The sequence below is a fragment of the Charadrius vociferus genome, unplaced genomic scaffold (genome assembly GCF_000708025.1).
Source record: "Charadrius vociferus isolate BGI_N301 unplaced genomic scaffold, ASM70802v2 scaffold12, whole genome shotgun sequence".
NCBI lineage: Eukaryota > Metazoa > Chordata > Aves > Charadriiformes > Charadriidae > Charadrius > Charadrius vociferus.
This window is the reverse complement of record NW_009647422.1, coordinates 33475-53337: the sequence shown is the minus strand read 5'-3', so window position 1 is coordinate 53337 and position 19863 is coordinate 33475.

Genomic DNA, 19863 nt, shown 5'->3' with positions numbered 1-19863 from the left:
CCCTTGATCCTTACCCAATTAATTAATTCCCCTTATTAATTAATTAATTAATTAATTAATTCCCTTGATCCTTACCCAATTAATTAATTCTCCCTTAATTCCATTTTAGCCTCCCTCACCTCCGTTCTTTGTTTCATGCTCACTTATTTCACCATTCTCCCTCATGTCTCCTTGACGAAAAAATCAGAATATGTATATTCAGTCATCTTTCTTCACCTGTCAGCCATCTTCTCTAGGGCTGATCAGGCACTTTTTCTTCAAGTTTTCCCTTCCTAAGATCCATGAGTTTTTCTTTTCCCATCTTTTAGTTTCACTAGGCACTACTGATATCTTTCAGGGGATCACTGTTTACTCTCTCTCTACTCTTTTATGATGGTTATGCCTTCACTTTCACAGGTAACCCTGAGTGACCAGTTGGGTTCTTGAACTCTACAGTCTGGATACATGTATCCTAGATGTCAATGCAGTCAGATTAATCAAATCCCTTCCGTGGTCTCTGTTTTCCAAGGAAATCTTGTCTGATGCTTCAAACCCAGAAGGGCTACAACAGCGTTCTTAGTCTTTTCACTGATTGATTGCACTATTTTCTTTGTTAACCAATAAATACATATAACTATCACACTGATCCATCAATCCATTGAACTAGGAGTCTCCATCAACATAGGGGATTTCATCTCTAAATCCTTCTGATCATCTTTGAAGATATTAACTTTTATACGTACAAGAAACTCTTACTCAAGTTCTCGACCTCTCAGTCTGATTTCCACTGTATTTTTTCTTTGTTGTTGATCTCGCTTTAACCCAGCAGAGGCTGCTTTCTCTCTCATTCCACTACATCATCCCACTGCCTCCCATTTCCTCTCACCCAAGGTTTGTTTCTAATGCCTTTTATGAAGCTCACTCATCCTCTTCGATTTACTAATAAGCTGTTAACATTAAACCAAATTAGTTAGGTTACCCTCAATGACCTTATTATTCAATTGCCAAAGGCTTTTTTAACTTTGTTCTGCCTGTATCAGCTGTGATGGAGTTCCTATTATTAATAACAAAGCTATCTGGTTGGTCACCTTTACATCTCTCTTTACATCTTTTCTTTACCACACACCTCAACAAGTCAGTGGGTTCTCTGCTCATAAAACTGTCAATTGTGGTGACCAATGTTATACCGTTACTTCCTTCTGCTCTCTGTTTCTCTTTGTACATCCAACTTTATTTTCATGTCTTACACTTTGTTGAAAGTTCCTTCAGTAAGAGATTATATATTCCACTGTATTTTTCACTTTAGAGTTCCCTGTATTTTTCCAATATGCCACAGGACTTGGCAAAATCACAAAAATCCTATGGATAACCAAGTTTTTGTTTCTTGTCTAGTAACACCGAATCAAACACAAGTGAGTAAAATCTTTGCCTTTCCTTTTCCACTAGTAAAACAAACAAACAAACAAATGAATAAAACAGTAATGAATTTTGTGCAGGTTTTAGAAAATAATGGTTATTTATCCATATTTCCAGAGTAAGATCAGACTGTACTTTTGATGGACTTTATCTGTTTCTCTTCAATTAATTTATATAGAAGTGATGGTCACACTACTGTGGCACGAGGGTACACCTAGGGACATGAATAGGGGAGGCTCTGTCAACCCATTAATCATTTCAATAACAAGATCTGTCTTTCGGAGAAAAATCTGTTACTTAAGTTTTTCACGTGTTAATTGTGTTGCCAAACAAGAAGGAAGAAATAACTCTGCCCTTGGAACTGTTAAATTATTCTGGACCTTCCAGAACAGAATTAGAAGGTTTCAGATCCATGGTTTTCTCCTAAAATTACTGTGTAATTTTTAACTATTTTCTTTCTAGTTTGGTCCATTAGAAATGTCATGGCTTCTTCATAACTACAACATTGTTAATGAGACTGTTCAACTAGTAGATGGCTACTCATCCTATCCTGATGTATCAATAATGCTTTGTAGATACCTCCTGGTTGATCAAGTATTCACAGTTACTGAACAGCTAAAAATAGCTCAGATAGATACCTACTGAAATCTCCTTTTGTCTGTATATTTGTTTTCTTGCATCTCTGTCCAAGAACTGATAATACAGATACTTCTTTTTCTTTCCCTCATCTACTCCCAAGAGGCATATTGGCTAAATCATAGCTATCGAAGATTTTACAGTCCGGATCCTTTTTGGGGTTAGAAAATCCTAGATCGTGGAGCCCTTGGATCACAGGGGCTCATCAGAAGAACTAATATTTTTGACACTCTATTGCAATAAGGTAAAGTTTTCTTATTGTCGGACATTTTGAAACCATTACACTCAACTGCAATTTTGTGACATCAGTACATTAGTTGCACAGAATTTCCTGTACCACCTCTGACATTAGCCACCATTTGAAAATCTGGCTGGATCAGTTTGAAAATCTAAAAGACCGCTTGTGACTCTATGACAAAGATAAGATGAATGTTGTGCTTGAAAACATGTCTTTTTTTTTTTCCCCTTTTATTATTCTTTTTAAGAATCCTGTAATAAAAAGGTATTTGCCTCTCCCCACAAATCCTTCCTCACTGAACACTACTGAAGTAATTTCAACCACTTGTGAAAATATTGACCCAAAGCTGACAAAAATCAACATAAATACTACAGTGTGTTTTGGATCAAGCCCTTCTTTCAGTATTGGCTAGACTTATTCTATAATCAATGTGCTAAAAACACAAAGGCAAAGTTGTATAGATGATGAATAAAATTGGATCTGGTACTGTGAGTCAGATGATGCAGGAATAGAAGCTAATTTTCTTTACTCAATTACTTCCAAGTAGCAATAGTTATTAGGAATCTACCCGGTTACAGAGTATCAGTGCTGCATGAAAAAAAAAAAAACAACGTTCAGGTCATCATGTCTAATGCAGCTGTTGGTGGAAAGTCATGCTGCATTTTTACTATCTATTTCTCCCTGGTGGCACAAAATGTGTTTTGACATGAGCCTCTTGCCCGTGCAAAGCTGTCTGGTTTATTATTCAACACAAGTCTGTGCTGAACAAGTAATGCACACCCTGCTAGCAGCAGCAAGGGGCCGGAGGAAACCCTGTGCCAGTGTATTGCAAATATTAGCTCTGGAACACACAAGTTTCACTTCCCGTTCATTTGTGGTCACCAGACAGTGAATCATCACTTTTGTCAATCTGCGGGATGGCAGTGGCATTGCTGCTGACTGGCCATCCTTCAGATATTTCACAGAGACAGTTCTTTAAATGCTGTTCATTTTATCTTTTGCCATATTGAAGTTTTTGGCAGTATGGTTTCACTCTCTAAATTCCATTTGTTTTCTTGAAACTCCTCATTGCCGCTGTTTATTTTAATCTTAGCTTTTACGAGCTGCTCATCCTGAATAGCATTGCTATGCATGAGTTTTAAAGCGAAACAAAAAAGGTGGGGTTATTTATTGGAGCTATTCATATCTGCAGAACAGGAAAACTTTTTGCTTTGCTCCCAGGGGCAATAGACGTTTCAGAGAAGGTAACAATAACAGGAGAAAAGACATAAATTAGTTATGTTTCTAAATGTACTTGGACAAATAACAAATGTAAAAAATCTGACAGAAAAACAAAGACCAGTTTTAATTCCATTCTATAAAAATGTACTTATTTGCAAAATAATGTCAGTCAATGAATTTTTTTTTTTTTTTGTGAAATGTAGTGAGTTCTGAGTTAGTCCCTACATCCCGCCTGGTAGTAATACTGACCTGAAATCCCTCTTTCATTTTCAGCTGACTACCTGATCTACTCAGGAAATAGAGGGTATTTTACCCTTGAACATGTAGATCTCATAGTGAAAAGAGGGCAAATATCTTTAAATGGGCCCAGAATCAAAATCTGTCTTTTAGAGGATTCCCTTGTAAGTACTCATGAGTTGTTGATTCATGTCCAAATTGAAAGGGCAGGAATGGCAGCTTCTGAGGAACTTCTAAGAAATCCTTAATCTCAAAACAGATATCTCTGATCCTAAGAGTGTATCTTCATCAGACACTATGGAAATTCATGAGAGGAAGGCCATTACTTTTCAGTGAGCTTGCACGCTCCTCCCAAATGACTTAGTGCTGATAGTCCTACAAGATGACTTCTTTCAGCCAATCTAGGTTTCGTGACCTACAAGCCTGTAAGATACAACACATCCTGATCACGTCTTCTGAGAGTGTCATTGCTCATGGGCAGCAGAGTGGAAATGTAATGGGAAGATAAAGTCTCACTGCACCTTCCAAACCCGTCCTTGATGCCCCCAAACTGGTGGGGCACAGCTGTACTTCTATAGCAGGAAGTGACTCTGACTTCAGAGGAATTACTTCAACAAAGATTTGGACAAAGAATATTTAAATCTAAAATCGTTCGGGCAATCATTTCATAAGAAAACATACGCTCACACTAGAGCTTTAAAGACTAAGAAATCAACAATATCCGCAAAAGCCGCCCCCCCCCCCTCGCCAAGTTTTGCTTCTTCATCTTTATTCACTTGTATGCAGTAACTGAATGTTTGAAAATCTATGTATTTAGTTCAGTGAAGAAAAGAGATCCAACTTCCACTGGATTTTTTCTCATTAATATCTGTGCAAGTATAAAAATATTCTCAAATTTAAGATCTGAAGCTCAAGAACTTGCTTAAATATGGTTGGATAATATTTGCATAATGGGGCTGTGATTTGGCCATGAGGTACAAATATCAGTATAGTCTAAAAAGATAGATCAAAATAGAAAAATAAGGTACTTTTTTATTTCCCATATAATGCACAGTTACACATGCATCGCTTATTCACATGGCAATGAAATAGTCCATGAAATGAATGCAGAAGAATGCAGAAGTCATTTATTTCTACAGATATAACTCCAAATCAATTTCATTTCAGGTGAAGGTGAATTTTTCAGTTTTTCCTCTCGATTCCCCAAATTCCTGTTTCTCATTTGTGTGGCTTATAAAGAGTTGATGTTTATAAGACAACTTTGAAATTATTTTAGTGATTTCAGATTGTATCAAAACCCTGACTGCTAGAAGTTCACCATGAAGTGGACACTGCCTGCTGAGGTAGTAGGATGAGGTGGGGAGAGCAGACCAAATCTAAGCTTTAATTACTCTAAGGAATGCTGTTCATGCATATTTTGCCCTTGTCTTTGAAAAAAAGGAGCAGAGAGTGATTTTCAGGAGCCTACACTTCTGTTGCTCCTGTTAGTTCAGCAAATGGTAGTTGTTCAGTGGAAAAATCAGAACTTGTTTACCCTTTCAGCTTCTTCACAAAATTAAGGTTGCCAGAGGTCTAGATTTAATTTTAAAAGTTCTGCATTTAGTAATTCGTCCTGCTACAATTAAAAAATATCTTGGCTGGGGGCATATACCTACACCAGCCATCAGAAGGGACCCAGGGGACTAACTCCTCCAGCCTGTCTGAACTACCAGCATGTGCTTCTGAATCTCCAGGAGTCCTGAGACTCCTATGCTGTGGAAAATAGTGATGTTTGGTGTATGTTATCTGTTCCTTTTAGGTGGAGGGGAAGCCAAAGGAAAGGAAATAGCAAAAGTTCAATGTCTACCTACAGGATTCCAATGCCCATTCCCATGGAAGACATCTGAGAGGCTGAGCTGTGCAAGGAAAGCACAGCACTGTCAAAGATTTCATTCAGCTGCAGTCACGGCTATTAGCCATCCTATTTTCAGAAGCAACAAATTCACTCATGGTTAAAATTTATATATAAAATACTGGAGCACTTGCCTAACTCTTTTTCTTATCACCGCTTCTAGGGGCAGATGGGAAGGATGTGCTAACATCTAGAAGAAAAGAAGCAAATTGGTTTTCATGCATCACAAAGAGCATGAAAAAAGAAAAGGACATCATGAAAACAAATATATGCACTTACTGGAGTAATGGATATAGGCTTTGGAGTATAAGTGCCCTTAGAGGAAAGAGGGAATTACGCACACAAAGTTGGCAGTAATATGAAAGAATGTTTATTTTTTTTAAATATGAGACACTAAGCTATTAAAACCTGGATTCATAACCAAAAAAAAAGCATTGTCCTTTCTCCTGCTTCTTATTCTTCCATGAGACAAACTATCTGGAGAAAAATCAAAACTAAAATCTCACTGGCTTAAATATGAAGAGACAGTAGGTTGCATTTTCTTACCTCAAACAGTGGCAGTACTAATAACAGGCTGATTCAAACTGAAGAATACAAAGGCTCAAATTCAGGTGGTTCCATATTACATTTAAGAAAGGTTTGTTTTATCTTAGGGGTAGTGGGTGTGGTGGTGTCAGTTTTATACCTCAGAATCTCTGATTTAATCAAAACAATCAAAAAGCAAAGAATTCATTATGAACAGCTTTCACCAGGAAAAATCCAAAATTTGCAATCAAGGCATAACAGTAAGCAAGGACTGAAAAAGAAGCTTGTGTGCAGGTGGACTCACACCGCACCTGAGGGGATCACTCTAAGCTTCTACACCAATCATGAGACATAACATGAAGAGTGTTGCAAAATGCCCAGGTGATCATGGTGGGGATTGCTTCAAGCTATGAGATGTCATTATTCGTAGAAAAGGCATTGAGGCACTTTAGAGCCCAAAAGGAAGACAAACATTCCTCAGTTCACAGCCTCAGCTTCAGCACTTTTCTTCTTAACCTTTCCTCATTATTCTGGAGTTCTCTTTCCATGGAAAAAGAAAATGAGGGGATCTCAAGGCTGTACCATGAGAGCACAGCCACTCTTTGGTCAAGGTCCCCACCACCGTTCCTCCTACAGAAGCTGCACAGCTTGGGCACCATACCCTGACCACTTCTTCATGCCTGGGACCAATACACTCAAGCTTAACTTCACAGGCAAATGTTACTACTGACAAAAGTCACTACTGATTAAGAATTAAGATTTATTTTTATTTTTTTTTTTTTTTGCCAGGGAACAATTGTCCTAAACCAGAAAGATTTAATCAGAAAAAAAAATGTTTTGGTTTGGTTTGTTTTCGTTTGTTTTTTTTTTCATTTTGCTCTAAAACTGTGTGTGTGTCCTCTTGTCTTGCTGTAAATAGGTGTTTTCTACCATTTCTCACTACTTCTTTTTTTCCAAAGTCAAAAAGCAAAAAAAGTCACCATAGGTCATTTTGTATTTTTAAAGGTAACTTATATTTCCAGAGCTTGTCCATAAACTGTACACAACCAGATTTTTAAATATATATTTCCCCAGATGAAGGCTAAATACCCACCTGGTAACGCAGTGTTTACAAGACTTATTTATATAGGTCACAGCTAGGCAAGGCTTCATTGAACCTTTTGTTCATGGGTGTGTGGATTTAAATACATGGCAAATGAGTTACTGGAAGTACACAATGTCGTAGTCTGTTAAATGGAAATATGTCTATTGTTTGGAGGATTTTTATGTTGGTCTGAAGCCTACTGAAATAAATCAAAGGGTTTCAAGCTATGTATTAGTTTTGCTTTGGGAAAAAAAAAACTAACATAAAAACCCTTTATAAATAGGCTATTGGTTTCCTTCACAAGCTAGCTAACACACATAAAAGGCTGCATTTGTTGTCATCTAATTACAGCACATCAGGCATAATGTAGCATTTTTGAGAACTGTTCCATAATTCTGGTCATGTCTCATAAAACTGTCTCATAAAAGCCAGAAATAATCCTCTCAAATAAATAAAAGAGAAATGACAATGTCTGAGGGGCATTAAATGAAAAAAGGGGAAAAAAGGGTAATAGGGATGGATAATATATGACATTTGGAGGAATGATGGAGAATATTTTTAATGCACAAAACTAGTTTTATTAGAAATAAAAGTTGTTTCAGTCTCTATTAAAATGAAAAAAGGGTTTTTTTCTTAGTCATTACTGGACAGCTGTATATTTGAGGACCTATATCAGTGTTTCATTTCAGCCTTGCAGCTCTTGATGCTGAAGGTTTCACCTGCTCCTGGACCCTCAGCAGGGAATAGACTTGGAGAGACTTCCATGCTGAGCTGGAGCATGAATCAAAGGACGGCCATAGGATGGGACATGGGGTTGCTCAGGACATTGGTGTATTGCCATGAACGTTGGCTTGGTACCTTCTGCCCAGGAGAGAACTGTGTGGAGGGGAAAGCAGAATGTGACATCAACAGTGCCACACCTGCTGCAGAGCACACATTTAAATTGAAGGAGACCTTCGCCACTTAATCAAACTTTGGATCTAGCTTTACACTCTCTTGCAATTAAATCGACATTGTCTCAGTATCTCTAGAAAGGATAATGGAAAGGAAAACAAACCAGAGGGGTTGTGTGTGTGTGTTTAACTAGATCCCTTCCCCTAAGGAGGCTCAGTCAGGTTTTCACAGTCAGTGCCAGTGTCTAAGCGAAAAATAAAAAAACTGCCAGAATGCTCCTGTGCTGCTGTTTGTTTCTAATGGAGAGTGAGGAAGTACCATCCGCTTTTTATTATTTCCGGGCATTGCTCAATAGTGAGGAAGCTCTGTCAGCACACAGATCTTGAAATATAAGGGATGATATTGCTGGAGCTTTGCCAAGGTAGTCTGCTTTCTGAAAAATCAGGGTCTTCTGCACCAACAAGTTGAGCACACGGAGATGTAAAATTGTCTGTCACAATATTGGACCTCCTTGGAAACACACTCATCTTGGCCACTAAGTGTTTGTGACAAGCCAGGAAAAAGCACATTTTTCTTAGGGTGGGGGGTTGTCACCAAATTATTGTATGATGTGTATTTACTGGAAGGACCTGTTTTGTATATTCTGTGTTCATTTTAACTTAGCCAGTAGTTATCACTGTGTCAGTACTTACACATTAAGCAGTGCCATTAGCCATTACCTGACCGAGTTAAATGACATGCTCTCACCATGACTACACTATTAAATTCTCTAGGCCTTCAGGTAGAGTGATTGTACTCAAGTTGCGTGTTGGGGTAGGGTCCCTGGTCTAGCCTAATGGCTGAGCTGTGCCAGGGAATTCCAAATGACCTTGGCAAAAAGGGGACCAAAGACAATTTACCAGTGTCCATCCTGGGCTGCAGTGTTTGGACCCTTCCCTGGCATCTTTAATTTGCTGTCATAGGTGTTCCTGTACTGTCCTCTGTAATTGTCCACTGTAGTTTTTCATGTGATGATATTCTGCTTAAAGCAAAATTTTTTGTGCTAGTCCCCTGGTCCATGATCTTCATCTCTGGTACCATTCATTGTTATTCCATTATCTATTAACCCTTCTTCAGTATTTCCAAGCCATCTAGAGTAACTCTCCAGTTCTACACCATATTGACCATGCCTCTGAAGAATGCGTCTTCAGCAGCTGTCTTAGTGCACATCTACTTTGTGTAGCAAAATATTTAGTGAAAAGGTTAATTACTGATTGCTCCAAGACTGAGCCACTAGTAACTTTACTCATTTTGCTAATTCTTCTTTCAGAATCACTGATTTCAATCACCCTTTTACCTTGTTTATCGGCTGCCTGGAATTCACCCAAGCAACAGCTGTTCCTGAGCTGTCTTGATGAGAATCTGCCCACCATTTTTCCTAATATGAAAGATCACCCATGAGTTTTTCTTCACTCAGATCAGGATGTTCGAGAGCCACATACTGTACCTTTGTCATTGGCAGTTTTCTGCTCTAAGGACCTGTTCTGATGGTGGAATTAATGATTCTTTTTCACAGTAATCCCTCTCCAGACATCATGAATGTACATGTTCACCTCCCATAGACACCTTTTTTCCTAACAAATCCCATTTTCTGTTCACTTTTAATGCCTCTCATCTATGATGATTCCTCTATGATTCCTCTGTGGGCTCCAGGTCATTGCCTGCTCCATGACATTAGCTGTTGTTTTCTCTGTTCACACGTACTTTTGTAGATGTCATGGCAGAAAGGGAGTCAGTAAAATTAGGAAGAAGACATAGAAAATAGAGGTAGAGTTAATGGCAATTCCATGATTTGGGAGTACAGTTCAGGTTTTAAAAAAGTTTCAGAGATACAGTGAGAAATCAATGTGGAAACAGATGCCTTCCTACAACTTTCAAAACCACTTACATGTCAGTTAAATTCTTAAGGTCTTTTTCTGAAACACGTTAGTTTTCTTTGAGAAGTGCTTTAGAGCTTGGGGTGGATGGAGTGGATGCTTTGTGAACTCTTCCGTTATCAGGTGAGAATTTAAATTATCTAACTTAATCTAAAAATTAGCCACCTAGTCTATCCTAGTCATAAAACTCCTTCATAATCAGCAGAAAGACATTTTTGAAAGATGACTCATTGCCCTTTAGACAGTTATTTTATTATGGACTGACTCGGAAGAAATTTGTCTCTCCCTTGGACTTCAAAGGGAATTTGCACAACTGGATTGATTTTCAATGGCTAAAATCAGGTGGGATTTTTCCATAACAGTTCCATGGTTGCTTTCAGCCATGGGAAACTGATCTTGGAGATCAGCTTATTTCTTCCAGCCCTTATTATCTTACTTGGCTAAGTATTTCACTAAACCCTACAAGTTTACCATCAAGCATGTATATGCTGAACTTATTTTTAAAATTTTTGACTCAACACAATGCTGAGGCTAATGCAGGCCATGTTTAAAACGGGAAACAGCAGGAGTTTATATTACATAATGTACGCATCTTAAAATTTTCTGCAAAAAGATGTGACTGATATTATTATCCATATAGTGATTTCAGCTGATAGGATTTGTTACCGCTAATGTATAAAGATGACAGCTTTGTCACTAAGTGAAAATGTGTTTTTAATGTGAAACTACATTATTTTAAGGCCTAGTTATGTTCAATTACTGACATAATGGAAGAAGTTCAGTGACACAGTCACTGATTTCACACAATCCTCGTGTAAAACCCCATCACAGGAGTAGAAGTTTGGCCATTGACTTTACAGTCCAGTCCAGCAGCTACTGGATTACTCTTCTGCTCTTCTGGTGAGACTGTGCTTTGACAGGAACTTTCACATTAGTCATCCTTTTAGCACAAAGATGCCTTGACAGGCAGTCAGATTGACAGAATATATAAGGAAGTAGAGAAGGTAAGGAAAACAATTTTTTGCCAAAATATGTCATCAGTAAAGCTCAGAAATTTCTTCAGACTAACCAGAAAGAAAACTTATGACAGGCTGACAACAGATACTCTCCTTCAATCACCGGAAAAAAAAAAAAAAAAAAAGGATAACCAAGACAGTACTTTTATGGAAAACAAAAGAAAACAAAACAAACACAAGCAAACAAACAAAAAAAAAAATCCACCATGCATCTGAAATAGAAAAGATATCTCTTTAAGTAATTGATCTGGACACTTTTACTTCTATTTCTAAGCCCCCTATAACCATTAATCTGTTTAACCACCACTTTAATATCATTTTCCCTGCTGTAAAGATGAGCAACTGGAAGGCAAATACAAGTCAGGACATAGACAAGGTTATACAAGAAGTCTGTGGCAGATTAGAGAATTAATCATGATGCGTTGACTTCTAGGCTAACATCATTTTTCAAAATATCAAGCAACTCCCATTAGAGAAATGAAAAAAACCCAAACAAACAAACAACCAAAACTCCAAGATTTTATTTCAATATCACAGGGCCTGAGTTGTGAGAAACATTTTTCACCACTAGCTAAAATAAAAAAAACAAAAACACACCAAGGTCCCATTTTGCACAGCTTCAGAGCTGAGCATCTTAAAGTGAACAGTCATTTTGGAGAGGCGGCACAACTGATGCGATCGCTCAGTTTTGTGTCGTGTTTTCACCGGCTTTGTACACACACAGGCACATTTTTTGGCCCACAGCTTTATGTAACTGACAGCTTCTCTGTCAGCAATATGCTACTTCGTGCATGCAACTTGGCAAAGAGAGAGCTACTTTTACCAGAAACAGGGTGTGAGATGATACAATTTCTGTAAAAAGATGTCTTCTTCCAAAGGGGGCTCTAAAGAGTGCAAATACCTTCCCTAATAAATATTTTAGGGCATATTTTTTACTGCTGAGTCTGTTGAAATCCTGCATTCTCTTATCCACGCACACCAGAGATAATGTATTGTAGAACATTCTTTTTTTCATGCACACCATAAAAAAAGTATTGTAGAACAGCCTTTTGTGTCTTTGCTTCAACAGTCTGCAGTGTTATGGATCTCCTCCTCGCTTTGACACTCAGTTTTGGATTTAAGGGGAAGATTTCTGCCAGGGGAGATCTATCTGACCAAGGGGGACTACCCAGCTGGAGACAGTGTGAAGGAGTGTTGCAGGGATGACTCTGCAGGGTGGTCTTCAAGTAAGAATGGATGGAGGTATAATAGGCATGATGTTGGCGTGGATGGGGAATTTGTTGTAACATACATATCTGTCTGACTTAAACCACAGGTTTCTTCAGCTTTGTGGAACAAACCTAGGAAAAGAGCATTGCAACTGTCATTGAAGCAAATTGAACTTTTTATTCTGTGATCTGCATTGGCTCTGCTATGGAAACCAGAACTGTGCTTTTGCTCTAAAACACGAGAAGAGGATCAGAGAGAGGGACAGTTGCATAACATGAGCGGATTCTTTCATTTACAGTTTCAGTGGACTGGTCAGGTTATTCTCTGCACAGTAAAATAAAAGCAAATGCAGAAGCAAACATCTACTTTTCACAAGTGTGATGAACAGAGTGTATAAGACGAGCTTAGTATCCCGTGTTTCAGGTTACTGAATGATATCTGCTTGGTGTCTTTTGTCTGTGTTTAATGCCTCTGCCACCATATACATCCCAAACAAGGGCTTTTACCAGTGTTTTATAATCAGACACATAGAAGGATCATCTAGTCCGTCTCCAAATGCAAAATGGGATCAAACACACTGATGTTACTCTTGACAGATGCATGTCTGACGTGTTCTTAAAAGTCTCCATTAATTGGCGTTCCTCCATCATTCCAGCTAGCTGTCCCAAGTGTTAAGGATCAGACTCAGTTCACATAACTTTGTACATGTATAGCATAGGCACTGACAGCTCAGACGGTCCGTCTGGGTTCTTTTTATAGTCAATGAGAGGAACAGAAATGTGGAGGGCATGATTCATCTGACTTGCTTCAGACGTCTGCTCTGGTGTGAGACGAATCATATTCTTTCTGCATCTCCCTATTGAATAAAAGGTGTTTCTAGATGACCAGCTAAAATGAAAACAAATGTATCTGTTAGTTGACTTCCGCCTTCATCATCCACATAGCTAAACATATTTCCCTAGTGCCAATTCTACATCCCCCAAAACCAAACAGAGAGTAACCCGAAGGGGTTCATGGGACTGGTGGGCTAATACTTACCTAAAATATTTCCTGGAATGAGATTTTTTATTATTTTTTTTAACAGCAAAAGCATCATGTGTTGACTTCATAGAGCCATTTAGATGTGTTGTTGGGGGATATGGTGTAGGAGAGAACTTTGTAGACTAGCGTAGGTGGTTGTACTTGATGATCCCAAGGGTCTCTTCCAACCTAGACAATTCTATGATTCTATAATATGCAGACTGGAATTCACTGTCGCCTCCAGATCCTCTTGAGCTTTACTTGTGATTAATCAGTTACTTGTCATTTGAATTGTGTATTAAATTTTATTTTTAAATTATTCTTACTTTTTCATTTTTTTTTTTAAATAAGGACTTTTGTATTATGTTTTAATTCTATTTGACATGGTAGTAATTTTTAATTTTAACTAGATCCAGATGAATTTATTCTTATAAGCCAACTGCTATATATGTGTACACATCTAAATACACACACACTGATGCATGAAGATTCAGAAGCACAGATCTGTTTTATGTATAAATGTACATAAAATCCATTTGTGTATATGTAAAGAAATGTAATTAACAACTAAACTGTAAATTTATTTCTCTTTTTTTATGAATTTATTCAATTCAACACTTGAAAATTAAGCTGGTATAGAAGACATCAAATATAATGATTTATGCCTAGCAACATGTAAATTGTACTGTAAGCCCTGTCTCCTTGCTTACGCCGCCAACTTGGAATATACTTTTAGCTTCGATTCAAACATCTGTTCATTTTGAAAATGACAAATGAGTAGGAAAACATTTGCACTGACATAGGGACATTCATTTCTCAGAACCCACATCTACAAAAGCACTGAGTGGTCAAAATTATGAAAAATTGTATTCCATTTTCCCTGTGAGATATGTATCTTAGACTGCCCAATTTATTTTTATGCACTGCAACATTTATTACTATAGTAACAACATACAACTCTCTAATTTGCTCAATTGTAGTCTGAGAATCAGAGGAAAAAGCAGATTGGTGAAATTTTCAGTAAGATATGAATCTTTCTACTTAAAAAATTGCCCAAAAAGGAACATTCAGTTCTCTGTTGTTGCTATACAAAAATTAAGCCATTTTATTTTTCATCCTCAGCAATACCTGATGGAAGAAAAAACAAACTCCTTCTGCTTTCCTTTAACTTTTATTCATTTTATTTTTGCCACTCTGAGAATGGAACTTTCCAAAAAACTTAGTACTTCAATATTTCCTGATAGTTCAGGTTTTCAGAGGAATCACTCCTTTCCCAGCATCAATGCTTTCGATCCACTGTTCTTTTTTTGTTTGTTCATTTATTTTATCTTATGTTCATTGAAACACTGGTAGCTCTAAAATTCAAGGTACCATTTAAATTTGTTTTTTCTTCAAACTCCACATACAAGGATACAGAAATTTTCTCCTTGCTATTACTATGCAATGATTTGGGCTAACAGAAATGTATTTACCAAATTTTTGCCACATACTTTGCTCTATTTTTAACTTTATATGGAACAAATGCCATTTGAATATTTATTCTCCTGTGCTTTCCAAAGGGTTTAGAATCAGGCTTGCACTGGCTAATTTAAATATCCTGAATGCCTGGCACCTAATCTATATTCTCCAAGGAGGGCTGCAATGGCAAATTTTGTTTCAGTCCAAATTTCCGCTGCTGCCAGACTTGACACTGATTTCTCTAGGTTAGCATCTCTGGTCCAAACACCTCCTGTAGTTGCAGACTCCCAGAGAAACGCCCAGAGGCTGATTCCTCCCTCTTTTTCTTTATGTCTATTTCTTTTGAGAGCCTGTAGCAGAACCAAAGAAGCAGCATAGACAGATTCTTGACTTAGCAAAGGGACTGGCATGGTAGCACAAAGGGTTTTGGCAACCCGTGGACCCAGTTTAACTCTGCAAGGGGAATCCTACCCATGCATGAGCTGGTTCTTATCAATGCTAGTGGGAATTGCAGAGAAAGCAATCAAAATAAAGGCAGGCAGCTCTTTCTGGTAGTTGCTTTATGTACCAGGTTGCAGATGCTACATATCTGCAAACTGTCAAGTGAATGCATCTTTTAGTATTTCCTCCTTACACCAAGTTTCAGGCAAAATTCATTTTTTACATCTACAAAGATCTTGGTCGAAATACAGCCACTTCCACTCTCATTTTAAAGCACAGAGACTATTTTCACCTTACTAAAACTCAAATCTCTTTTGGTGAATCTGTACTGTTCAGACTTCTTGAATCAGAAAGCCATTTTATATGGTATTTTTCACTTAAATATAATGTGAGATACTGTTATTCTGGGAATGTAAAGCAGGAAATGAATTATGTTTTACTTGAGAAGAAAGTATTTTTGATAAGGAAAAGAACTCACTTACCTAGAGGTGTTATTATGTCTGCTGAAACCAAAGTGCTATTCAGTTACCCTTAAAGCAGCATAATATGCACAAAGCAAAAATTATAAAGCAGAAACTCTGTCGCTTACTCTCTAGTGTAATTCATTTGCGGTATCCACCTCCTCCAAAGTCATTATACACTTGGTAATAGAATGCTCAAAACCAAACACGATATTTTTTTCTACAGCCTATTATGGCTGACATCAAAAGAGTCAGGAAGGCAAAAATCACATACAATTTGAGTAAACTAATTTGAATGCACTGCATCTGTTCAATGATCAAAACAACGTGTGGGATTGATGAGGCAGTTTTCTTTTTTCTTTTTTTTTTTCTTTTTTAGTTTTCCTTTTCACACTTTCAAGGGTGATGTGTGTTATGATTTCCAGACTAATGGCCACAGTTTGTACTTTCTGAATGAACTCATAAGAGATCCAGTGAAAAACAAGGAGAGAAATAATGTTTACATGAGAGTGCAGAGATCATATAGCTTCACGCTGAGCAATATATAAACTGATACTCCACCAAACCAATGGGCAACACCCTCTGGCAAACTCCTATAGATGTAAAGTCATCATGTCATGTAGAAGAAGATCAGAGATGGTAACATGTTGGATCCAGAAACCAGACCTCCTCACCATTTTCTCCAGCTTTCAGGTTGCCCAGTGCCAATGGATTAAGGAGGTTACTCAAAAACTGAGCCTTAATGACCTCCTGCTGTATAATCTCCCTGTTTGGGTTGTGGTTATAATAAACTGAAGAGGGTACATGCCTATTGACAACACTTTGACACACTCTGATATACAAGACAGTTATGATGAACCAGTATCTGTTGCCACCCTGTGTTATACTATAAGATTATAATGTATTATGTGCTGTACTACAGGACTGTAGAATTCTACCATTAATATGGATAAGGCCCCAGTACTTCAGGTGATAAGGAGATGAGGTGAAATCCAGTCTTTGCTTAGCAAGTGGGGAAAATAAGTTCTCCATCTTTAACCGAGTTTTGGGTTTGGGGTTTTTTTTCGGGGGTATAAAAGGTACCCATCTTTAACCGAGTTTTGGGTTTGGGTTTTTTTTGGGGGGGTATAAAAGGTACAAGGTAAAAGGTACAAGGTAAAAGGGTTTTTTATTGGGGCGGTATAAAAGGTACAAGAGCACAGGTTTGCATGTGCAAAGGCACATGAAGCACGAAGCTTAATGGATGTTCTGGGAAGGGCTATGCTCCCCTTAACTTATAACACAAGAGAGAAGGATAGCTCAGGATATGATCCATGTCTCCTAATTTAATCCTTTACAAGGTAGATGTCCAATTTTAAGACAGTTGCTGCCTTAGACATCCATGGAAGGAAATAAACGTTTCCAGGGAACCATACAAAAATTCATCAGATGAGCAACTTCTGGAGGAAACTGCTTCCAGTGACAGAGGAGAGCAGAGAGTGATCAGCTTATCTCAGAAGCAAACAGCTAGTCCTTTGGACTCTACGTCTTTGACAGGGAAAACACAGAGGAAGGAGTTTAATATCTGTTCCATACCTCTTCCAAAAGAAAGTTACTTTCCCCAGGGTTTCATATGCTCTCTTAAATTAATAGTAAAATGTCAAATAGTTTTGTACATGAAGGCACAACCCAAAGCTAAGCAAAGCTTATGAAAAATGATCCTTCAGATGAATTTTTGGAAGACCTTCTTCCAAAAGGGTGGACATACGTTTTTCTGTATATATGTGCAGAAACAAATTCACAAGTGTGAACCTCTCAGAAGAGCTGCTCCTTTAATATTAATTAGCTTTACATGGGTAACTGCAAATTCCTTAGTAAACTGAATAATCCTGTTGAAGAAACAAAAATTAAAAAAGAGGGAGAGAGCAAACATCCATACTATATCTTTCAGCCAAGAGGAAAGGAAAAGGATTTTTAGTGTATGCTGTACAGTGAGTTAAAAATAAGCTGTATGCCAGCCATAACCCCTTGATAGTTGCTTTGGATACCAAGGATCATTACTCTGTCTGTTTGTGTAATGTGAGAAATGGAATTAAGATTTCATGAACATAGTTTAATACTCAAGGGAGGCTAATAAATATGCATAAGTTAGGAGCAGTAGTTTTAATAAGGAAATTAATTAGATTACCTAGAAGCATTTTATCATGTCTTTTAAAATCCAAGTGGTATTCAGTTACCCGTAAAGTAGTGTTAGCTGATAAAAACAAAATTATTTAACTATATACTACTTTGTGGTTTAATGTAATAAGAATATACTGCTTCTTCAGTGTTTTCCTGAAATTGTGACTTTTAATAAATCTGATGTTGCTTGGCTTTCTTTTAAAGGAGATCTTTAAAATACTTATACAGTTATATTAAATTAATTTTTTTTGGGGGGGAGAGACCCTTAGCTGGACATCACTACCTTTTTTCTACTGAGAACATAGACCTAGCTATGTTAATTTACTTTAGGTGAAAATTCTGAATGTTTAAAAAAAAATTAAGTCTCTGAAGACAAACCTGTATCCTAAAAAGGACCAGCACTGCAGGATTCCTCTTCAGTCTCTAAAACTCCAGGTACAAGAAATTATCTATAGACACAGTCTCTTTCTCAGTTACTCACATGAATTTAATTTGAACATTAGAAGAAGATTTCTAAAGAACAGAGCAGAGAGTTTCTGGAATACTTAATCTTATTGTGAGAAATTGAAAATAGGATCTTAGAAAGTGTGAACGAATCTTCAGTATAGCAACTCTTTTCTTGATCTCTAAAAAATCTGGGTACCCAAATTCTCTATACATAAATTTTTCAACTTTGCTTCTTTGAATAGTAGATGTAAACCATCTGAGATATGGGACTATGAAAATCTATTGTGAGATTCATGTTATGTACTCATAGCATGGATCCAGTCTAAGCTGTGGTAGTAATAGTAACGACAAAGGGAAGGGGATCTCCAAAGGATGGTTCATCCCACCCGCTTTGGGGGTTCATAGAATCATTTAGGTTGGACAAGACCTTTAAAATCATAGAGTCCAACCATGAACCAAACACTGCTAAGTCCACCACCAAACCATGTCCCTCAGCACCATGTCTACCCATCTTTTAAATATCTCCAGGGATGGTGGCTCCGTGGGCAGCCTGTTCCAATGCTTGACATCCCTTTCAGTGAAGAAATTTTTCCAAATATCCAATCTAAACCTCCCCTGACACAACTTGAGGCCATTCCTCTTTTTCTATTGCCTGTTACTTGGGAGAAGAGACCGACCCGACCTCCCCCCGACTACAACCTCCTTTCAGGCAGTTGTAGAGAGCAAAAAGGTCTCCCCTCAGTCTCCTTTTCTCCAGACTAAACCACTCCAGTTCCCTCAGCTGCTCCTCATCAGACTTCTGCTCCAGACCCCTCACTAGCTTTGTTGCTCTTCTTCCAACTAGACTCTGCGCCACTAACCACAACCCTCTGAGCTCTATCTGTAAGCCAGATTGTCCCTCTACTCACCAGGGCTGAGTAGAGGGACAATCACTTCCCCAAATATCTCAGTTGCTTACACAGGAGTATCTAGTGTCACCTGAGACACCCTAAAGGGTCTTGCCTGGCCTTCCAGAAGACAACAGGTTGCACATTTGGATTCTCTGTTATATCTGCCAGCTCCATACAGATGTTTTGGATACCTGGAGACGAGTTCAGACACCTAACTCATGTATGGAGATCTAGACTGCAACATCTAAATTTAGGTGTCTGACTCTGGAGCCTTAAGTTAGAGGACATAAATTGCCTACCTAAAAATAGACATCGTAGTTCCTGCAATTAGTGATCTGTCCCTCTTTTTCCAGGAAGACATCTCCTTTCAGTCTCAGTTAAGAAGTTCTTAAAATTTTTAGAGTCTGAACAATTCAATCGTAGCTTTTAAAGGCTAAAGGAAGAAAGATAAAATTAGGGATTAGGGGATTTCCTCTAAAACTTTATTACTTTTGATAACATCTGAGGGATAATAATTTAAATGAACAGTTGCTGCAAACAAATGATCAAACCTACACTGCATATTGTGTTCATTTAATAAAACACTGTGGCTTTTTTAGCCACACAGCATCTTCCGCTACAGTTTTTGTCTGTGAAGATTGCTTGAAACCAGACAGCAGAACATTTTAATAATCACTCAGAATCATAAAGGTAAGGTCTCTCTTTTTTAAAAAATTAGGCAAAT